We start from the raw sequence: 10,169 nt of genomic DNA on the forward strand, positions 1-10,169 counted from the left end.
ATATGCAATGCCATCAGTGAGTGGAGGTGGTGGAATTGTCTGCACTGTTGGTGATATGCTCTCCCGCATTCGGTACAAAGGATCTGCAGCTCCAGCGATGTAGGGAGAATGACTACATGAGCTGTATCAGGGAGGAAAGGACTGGAGGATAGACCTGGGAATGTACAGACAGCAGTTGTTGTAAAAGTGCAGATGGACACTGACTAATATCAGGCTTAGACAACCTGAGATATTGTGGAACTGTATAAATCCCAGATTGTCCTACTGGATTATCTGGCAAAATGTGCTGGGACTTGTAGTCCCACAGCTACTTATACTGCACTGCGGAAACTGTGTGAAGTCTTACAAATAAAAGATGCTAAAAATTATAACAACTACTGGAGATAAAAACAACTTCCAATGTATTCAATTGTGGCAACAAGCAGTTTTTTTTAATTTATTTTATTTTACCGCCATATCTCTAATCATTGGTCAGTTATCGAACATACACGGTGAGAAAAACGGTAAAGGCACCATGACTACTTCACAGCGCTTATTTCATGAGTTTAGTTCTTAGCCATGGCGCAGTGTGGAGTTTGTATGTTTTCGTGCTTACCTGGGTTTCCTCCAGGTATTCCAGTTTCCTCTCACACACCAAACCATACTGTTATGGTAGTTAAATTGGCTCGAAAAAAAAAATAAATGAATGGAACAATAAAAAATAGAATGAATCCTGGAGGATCATTCAATATGTTGTTCTGTGAACTCATGGGGGAGATGCACTAACTCTTGGAGAGTGATAAAGCGGATGGAGATAAAGTACCAACCAATCAGCTCCTGTCATTTTTCAAACACAGCCTGTAACATGACAATTAAGAGCTGATTGGTTGATACTTTATCACTCTCCACTTTATCACTTTCCAAGTCTTAAGCTGGGTACACACTAAGCGACCAACATATCGGGCGAGCGGTACACACTCCTTAATCCGGTGACCGACCGCCCAATATGGTGGCCCCTGCCGCATCCCACTGCATGGAGTCGTCAGCCGCATTGTCAGATAGCAGCATGTAAGGCCGACCTGATGATGCGACTGACGACCAAACGGGAGCGCGCACTGCTCGACATACACATTGAACGATTTGTCGTTCCGATCCGTTGGAAATAGTCAAATCATCCAAAATATCGCTAAGTGTGTACCCAGCTTTGGTGTATCTCCCTCATTGGAAGTTAACTAATACTCAGCGGCCCCCGCATTCATGGCAGTGAAAAGTAGGAATGAATTTACCCCTTTACCTGGCCGGTTTCCTTAGTAGTGCACTTGCAAGCGCTGGCTTGTTGGTGCCGTGCGCAGTATGGCTGTCCCCGGTGTATGTGATCTCACTGGTATCTATGCTGAATTGTTACGCTGTATTAGCATGAACATTAGTACAGCCCACTAAATGGCCATGTAGGTGATGGGTGAACTACAAGTTTAATTATCTATAATGACTGAGAGTTGATATTTAAAAGACACCAATATAGTTTTATGTGCAGTGGGCAGTATTTTGTCTTTTTGCTGAGAACAGGTAAGAACAATTATAATTACATGTTTTATCCCACAAATGTATCATTGTTATTATTGTTTTTTTTAAGGTGCCACAAACTGTATGCAGTGCTGTACAAGGTATACATAGAAAACACTGCCAGGGTATCAGGGCATAAATACAATGTACAATGGCAGATCATAGCATAAACGTAGCTAAAATACCAAACAACGTACCACAGGCTGGGTAGGGCAAGTTGCAGGGACAGGAGTAGGGCAACTCGCTGAAACTATCAGCAGCATACAATAGCGAGTCAATTCAATGACCAGTGATCCTGTACCCAACCTATGGGCATGCAAACAGAGTCACTGAATGTGAGAAGTAGACAAGGGAGCAGAGTGCAGCACTAGTGACAAGGATAGTGCTAGTGAAGGACAAGAGGGTGGAGGGCCCTGCCCATAAGAGTTTACATACTGTACTAAGAAGAAGGGAGCAACAAGTGGAGGGTGACCTGGGAAGTATATATAGTAGAGGGTTGAAGGAGAACAGAATGGAGTAATCAGGAGGGCTGATACGCTTTAAGAATAAGGTACATTCTAAAGGGGCATTTGAAGCTGGGGAGACTGGTTAAAAGTCTGGTTGGGTTACCAGGTAGGTTGGAGGAGACGTGCAGGAGGAGCAGAAAGGGCTTGAAGGAGTGTGGAGGGAGATGAGATTGGATATATAGGGAGGGGTGTAGAGGTTCAAGAATTTGTAAGTGTGAGTGAGAAGCATGAACTGAATTCTGTGCACCATATGTCAGTAAAGCAGAATGCAAGGGGTGTGGGTCAGATTCCGTTCTGCGGGAGAGGAAAATGAGATGAGCAGCAGGGTAGAGAATAGGTTGGAGTGGGGAGAGGCAAGAAAATGGGATACCAGAGAGAATGAGGTTACAATAGTCTAAGTGGGTAATGATGAGAGCGTGAATGAGAGTTTTGGTGGCATTGGGAGTAAGAAAGGGTCAAATTCGGGCAATGTTCTTATGCTGGAAACGGCAAGATTGAGAGATGGACTTAATGAGGAGAGTTAAGGAGAGAAATGGGTCGAGGATCGCACAGAGGCAGCGGACTTGGGGGACAGAAGAGAGGGATGTGTTATCAACAGAGAGAGAGAGAGAGAGATGGGGGACCCTGAAAGGGGGTAAAAACAATAATTTCTGTCTTGGCCATGTTAAGTTTCAAGAAGTACTGGGACATCCAGGATGGCATGGCAGTCATGCAGTTGAAGACACATGAGGGCATGGAGGGAGAGAGGTCAGGGGGAGGTAGACTTTGGTGTCAGAAGGGGAGGTGGAGACAGAGGTAGTGATGGAAAACAAGCAGTTGGAGATATAGGAGTGGAACCATGAAAGGACAGAGTCACAAAGGCAAATGTATTGAAGAATCTGGAGGAGGAGAGGAAGGTCAACAGTGTTGAGGGCAGCAAACAGATCGAGTATGATGAGGAGAGTGAAAGTGACAGCTGGATTTGGACACTAGAAGGTCATTGTTGAATTTGATAAAGGCAAATTCAGTAGAGAGGAGGGGTGGAAGCCAGATTGAAGAGGGTCAAGAAGTGAGTGGGTGGAAAGGAACAAACTGAGATAGAGATAGACAATCCTCTCAAGGATCTTGAAAGCAAATGGGAGCAGAGAAATGAGGCGGTACATAGAGAGTAAGTCCCGGTCAAGAGAAGGTTTCTTAAGGTTGGGTGATAGTAGGGCATGTTTGAAGGAAGAAGGGACAGAGCCAGAGGAGAGGTACAGGTTGAAGAAATCGGCAAGGTGGGAGTAAGCATCAAGATATAGAGAGCGGAAGAAGTGGGAGGGTATTGAGTCAAGGGGGCAAGTAGGAGAGAGGAAGAGGGGAAAGTGGACTGTTGGTGGGAGAGAAATCAGAGAGGGTGGGTGGCATATAGGGAAAGGTAGAGTAGCTGGGGATAGAGGCTGGAGAGAGAGATCACATTTCCGATGGACACGATTTTGGCAGGGAGCAAGGAGGGTAGTGGAGGAGTAGGGAGGTAGAGGAGGGAGTTGAATGTAGCAAAAAAGCAGCAAGGGATGGAGGATTGGGGGCAGAGAAGATATTTCACGTAGCATTGTCTAGCATGATACACAGAAGCGTTGTAGGAAACGAGCATGAATTTGAAATTGATGTACTCAGCATAGGTGCATGATTTCCTCCTATACCAAGAACAGAAATGAGGGTAGAGTTGTAGAGTGAGGCAGCTTGATCAGTGCAGGAAACGGTGGAGATAGACGAGAGGTGGGTGTCCGGGGAGCAGGGCCTGGTCCAAAGCATCAAGTGGGTGTAACCTTGTGAGAGGGGGGTGGAAGGTGAAGGTCGAGGGAAAAGCCAAATGAAAGAAGATTGTGGTCAGAAAGAGGGAGGGGAAAATTAGTTAAATCTGAGATATCACACTAGTAGGAGAAAACTAGATCAAGAGAGTCATCACTGGTGTGGGAGGGGGAGGCAGCCCTTTGGGTGAGATCAAAGGAGGATGTGAGGGAGAGCAGCTTGGAAGCAGCGGCATCCATGGGATGTTCCAGAGGGATATTGAAAACACTCGGGATATCTTCTAACTCTTCTAAATTTAAGGGGGACTGGCCAGATATAAATAGATTGTTCTACTATCCTGCCAATCGCATAACTCCCAATTTTCTTGATTTCAGTGGAACAGTCATGATTTGGCTGGAAGGTTGGGACTTTAATTCACAGCTAATCTGCTATGAACAGACAGTTCTGGTGGGTGAATCATACAAATATTGTTTTTTTGGAAGTTAAAAAGGATAGGGGTACTAGAGGTAGTCATGCCCAATGACATATGACCGGTGGCGGATTTACCTAGCCCAGTAAAATCCGCCACCTGACTGCCTAGCAGTGGGAGTGACTTCCTACTGGACGTGCTCCCTGCTTATTACAGCTGAACAGGAAGTCCCAGGGGAAGGGGTTTTCTCCCCCAGGGACTGCCAGTCCAGACTGCAATTGCAGAGAGCACTTCTGCGATAGCAGACGCCACTGCGATAAGCCACTCCCCTGCTATAACGGCAGCTCTTACCAGTTTCTAGGTCGGGCTGCAGCCGATGCAGTCCGTAGAAGCCACCTAGATTGTTATATGGTCCAACTCCACAGCATGTGAAAGCAGTTGGGCATGTGTCGGTCAAGAGTGGTAAGCCGTTTACTGCATCCTCACCTTGCCTTGTAATGTCCCTGCTGCCATGGTCACTATGGGGGAAGATTAGGCACACTGCTGTGAGCTGCACACTGACGCAGGCCGATCAGGACTCGGAGTAGCACTCGTGACTTACAGCTGAGTAGAGAGAGATGGCTGCTTCCGCAGACAGGGTGGCATTTTAAATCTGGCGCTGGCCGCAAGCCAATGAGAAGCTGCCACTTTGCAGCGTACCTCCAGTCTCCCAAAGCAGCCCCCGAATTAAATTGTGTGTCCCCCGCTGCTGTTCCAGTGCTGGGATCCCTATACGCAATCCCAGCGCTAGTACAATCTCTAATGTGACAAAAATGAAGCGGTGGCGGGAAGTGGCGGTATGTCATACCGCCGTATACCGCCCCACTTCAAGCACTGCTTACATCCAAATGAAAATGAACCCAAAATCAGTTAGTAAGATCTATTTGTTAATGAAAATACACTGATACTTTTCAGACAATGCATGTAGCCATAGGGATCATTGTGCCTTATAACCAATGCAGGGAAGTATCTCTGTTTTGTTTGTTTTAATATAACAGCCTCATAAGGGGGGTAATAGATCTGCCCCATTAGAAGGTAGGAAGCCTCAGAGGTGGGGACTGGGGTGACCCAGCATGGCCAGGCTCCCTCACCTTCGGCCTACTGCGCACTTGACACGGACGGTAATTACTCCATTGTTGGGAAGTTTATTATCCACACCATAAAGGACACTGATAGGGTCCATGGGTATTTTTTTCCTCTTAATTTACCATTAATCAGGCACTAGACGGGGGTCAGGGTAGAAGGAAGCATATTAAAATCAAATCAGTTTTAAAATTGTAGCTTTTTCTATGGAAAAGTGGAATCAAATTTAGTGGGACAGGCGCATTGTAATATCATATGTCCTTTCATACAATACACAATTGTTCTGCAGATAAAATGCCCCAATACCATCCCAGGTAATCAGTAGAGCTGCTGTTTTATTACCAGCAAGAGAAATATGCAGCTAAGCACTTTTCTTTCTTCTTACCATCCAAATGTGTACACCAGCAAAGCTGGAACAAAACGTGACACAAGTAGGAAGTATTATACTTAACCCTCAACTTCCATTTGAAATTTCTAGCTTAAGACATAGGGCCGTATTCAATTTGTAGCGAAAAGCTGTTTTCAGCGAAACTTTTCCGCCGATGACGTCATTTTCGCCGATTTAATTTTTCCCCGTATTCAATTTCAGCGTCTTTTCGCTGGTGCGAAAACGCAATGCAATGCGGCCTCGGACTTTTCGCTTCAAATTGAATACGGGCCGTATTATTTTCAGAACTCCAGATGGAACTGGCACCCGGGTTACCATTTTCTTGAACCTTTCTCAAACTCGGTCCTCAGGACCCCAATGAATGCATGTTTTCCAGGTTACCCAGCAGGTGCACAGGTGTGTTCATTACTCACTGATACATTTTAAAAGATCCATAGGTGGAGCTAATTATTGCACTTGCGATTCTGTGAGGAGACCTGGAAAACATGCACTGGTTGGGGTCCTGAGGACCGAGTTTGAGAACCTGTGCTCTATGGGGTATATTTACTAAACTGCAGATTTTTAGAAGTGGAGATTTTGCCCATAGCAACTTAACAGTTATCTAGCACCTCCTAGATAATCGCTAGATTCTAATTGGTTGCTATGGGCAACATCTCCACTTCTAAAACCTGCACTTTAGTAAATATACCCCTACATCAGAAGTTCTCAAGTACCACCAACAGATCATGTTTTGTAAATGTCTTTAATCATGCACAGGTGAATGACTATGTTGCTGGGTCAGTCATTAACCCACCTGCTTCCACAGATAGAAATCCGCAGAACATGACCTGTTGGGAAAACTTAAGTGTGGAGATTGAGACATACTTACCCACTCCACCGGAAGGTGTGGTAGACTCCCGATTTTTCAGGTAGTACCCCACAAGTCTGGAAATGTGGGTGGATCTACCCATCCCCGCCAACTTGCTAGTGAAGTGGGCAGGATGGGGAGATAATGGCGGGAATCGCTGGTCCATAGGGAGGGTGCAGCGCTAAATTGATGAGAATCGTTTTTAACCACACTCCCTCCCCACGGACCCGCAGCATTTTGCAGCAATGGGGGAGGAGTCTAATCATGTAATAACCTGGCCCCACCCTCAAAGTGGTCATCTGCATCCCGGGGGGGGGGGAGAAACATAAAGGGCCTGATTCAGAGGTGCTCGCAGTTGCACCCGCTGGTGCGCATGTTTGTGGAGTCGTGGCAACGATAATATGTAAATGCTAGTTTCAGACTTCCCCTCATGTAGTCGCATGCGACGGTCTGTGCAAGTTCTGAGATGCCCACTGACAGCATCGCTGCAGGATGTAACACTGCCGGAGATTCAAGACACAACACCAGCGGCGCACCAACGTGTGCACCATCGGTGCAGTGTCTCTGTCTGAAAATGGCCTATGTGTCTGCGGCTCTGTATCTGAGAACGCAGCTGCTTTCAGTGATACGCAAGCGACACTCCCATAATGCACCCATCATACATTACAATTCAGACCACCTCCCTGTCACCACCCAGGAATGCCCGTGGTTTTCCCCTCGCCATCTCTTATACCAGCGGTTCTCTATGCAACAGCGCATTTGTGGGTACACTCAGGGTAACGCATGTGCTGTAGGGGATGTCAGAATATTTCGCCCATGCACAGTGGCAAATAATCACTCAACTATCATCGGCATTGCGTGCACCTCTGTATCAGGCCCAAAGTCGGTCAGTATGGGTTGAGAACCACTGCTCCACTTTATTTATATGTAAGAGTCACAGTTCCTTTAAAAGCCTGCAGGGTGGGCAATTACTATTGATGTCTGTGGGATCCTTTCATATTATTATTTATTACCAGTAATTTATATAGCGCACACATATTCCGCAGCACTTTGCAGAAAATATTTGTCCATTCACATCAGTCCCTGCCCCGGTGGAGCTTACACTCTATGGCCCTCATTCAGAGGCGGTCGCAAGAAACGACCGGCCGTTCTGAATGAGGGCGGCCGCTTCTTTTTTTTAAATGCGGCCTCCTGGTCGCTAGCTAAGCTGTGGGTTACCACCCACAGCTTAGTGACCGACCAGGGTGATGGTCGCGATGGTCTGATCGAGCAGGAAGCTCCCAACTGACATCACTGCTGATGTCAGTGCGGCCGCCCACAAAACGGCAAGCGTTCCTTAAGGAATGCCTCCGTTTTGGAAACCACCCCCCCGCCCCGCCTACAAAACAGGGCGAGCTGTCGATCAACATCGACAGCCGCCCCTTCTGTAGTGAGCTCCAAAGCGAGAGAGTGTCTCTCTTGCTCCGGGGCTTGCGCACGCGCGTGTGCAGGACCAAAACATCAAGTCGGTTGCGAACGCTCAGCGCTCGCAACCGACTCTGAATGAGGTCCTATATTCCCTATCACATGCACACAAAGGTTAATTTTGTTGGTAGACAATTAACCTACCAGTATATATTTGACGGATGCCACCATTGCGTGCTTCTTTCCCATGTGTGTTCTTCCAATGTGTAGTGATGTAATATATGACATAAAGAAACACTGGCCCATCAGCAGTGCTCCAGCCCTGCCTTCTGTGCATGCACACCGTTGCACCATAGAATGGTTTAGAAACTACAGTTGCATGCCATCTGATGGCGACAATGCTGCAGCAATTCCATGATGCTCTCCCGATGGCCATTTATACCTAGTAGTGGCAAAACACAAGTCTTATAGACTCAGGTCCACACATGACTCACCTAGCAGTAGCATAGGCCACTTTTGCACCATGCTGCTAAGTCACGTCTCTTCAACTGAAGCAGCCGCCCAAATTACTATCTCCCATCTCCCCGGTCAGGCTCACGCCTCGTCATCAACTGACACTGACAGGGGCGTTTAATGGATTTCTTTTTTTTTGTAGTTTTCAACTCAACATCAGTCGCTGCAGCCTATGGGTTTTTTTTTTTAATGAATAATTTTTATTTTTGTTTTCACTTGACCCACGATCGAGCAAAAAAGAAGGAAGTACAGAAGATTATTTTATTGTTGATCAAAGTGGAAAAAAAAAAAAAAAGTTTGGGGAATCGTTTATGCAATTAAATATAAGAGGCAAACATGTCAGGATTTGTTCTCGGTGGAAAAGATAAGGTTCTTGGATACAAAAAGTTAATTAAGCCACACAAATTAATATCTTACATTTTTTTTATTTATTACAAAATAACAACATGAAAGTTATATGTTGCGTAGCTTTGGGTATACAGTAGATGGTCAGATACTGACTGGATCCAGTAGCCTCAATCCGCACACATGGAGTTGGATTCAAAGATAACGATTCCTGGTCACTGTCTGCAGAATCAGGTCCAGGCAAAAGGCTGCTGGAATTTATTTTGTCCTAAACTTGTATACCATCCTGCCATCATGCCCAGCCAATACTTACAAATATTGGTATAATAAACCTATTTCAAACTACTCTATTGCTTAAATACTGATAAGAGCTCACAAATAAACGAACGCATGCGTATATACCTGAAGACAACACCTTGAGGATTTATGGCGTGTCTAGTTGCTACATTCCTGTATCATTTCATGCCTGACACCAGAGGCGTATTTATAACGGGTGCACACCCTGCACCCATACTTTTTTGATTATACTTACCTCTCCAAAGTCCCATGGAGTAAAGCTACAGAAAACGCCTGGAAAATGGTTGCGTGGACATTTTCCAGGTGTTTTGCTTATGCGCCGTAGGAAACCAAAGGGAAAATGGCTGCAGCGCCATTTTCCCGGTGCTCTGCGCATGCGCAATAGACTCCGGGCACACTCTAGTACCCGGAGTCTACTGCTGCTCTCAGTTCACTGATGGAACACGGGGAGAGAAGAGGGTGCCCCGGACGGGGAGTGAACACGAGACCCCCTCCTCTCTTAATACGCCCCTGCCTGACACACACATAAAGACAATGAATAAACATGGCGGTCAGTAGCCATTTTTGCTCTCCCATTACAGGATTCCTAGGTGCACTTCATGTAATTAAAAACTTCACACAAAAGTGATACAGTAACGTTTCTTCTCAGTCACATGATTAATATAAACAGTAAATTAGGTTAAACCAAGGAGGCCGCTGAGACTTCGGGGCGTGGCCACAGGAGGGGCACCTACCTTGGAGTCCCAAACCAAACAGTATTTCAGAAGATAGAAATGTTTATTTATTTATAAAAAAAAAAAAAAGGTTCTACTAAATTGGAAGGTGGTTGGACTTTGCAAAGTGTAATCTTTCTGCCTCTCCACATCGAGTATATCCGCATGTGCACTGTGGTTAAGACCATCAAGAAGCACATGTGCAAAACCAACAGAAATTAACTCCATTTTCACATGCAGCACGCAAGATCGAGGTTCTGCTCCTCTATCACCTCCTTGTCCTTTGTGCCTTGCCGCTTCTCTGTCTGTGTCA

Source organism: Taudactylus pleione, unplaced genomic scaffold (assembly GCF_031769625.1).
Source record: "Taudactylus pleione unplaced genomic scaffold, aTauple2 ptg000216l, whole genome shotgun sequence".
NCBI classification, from domain to species: domain Eukaryota; kingdom Metazoa; phylum Chordata; class Amphibia; order Anura; family Myobatrachidae; genus Taudactylus; species Taudactylus pleione.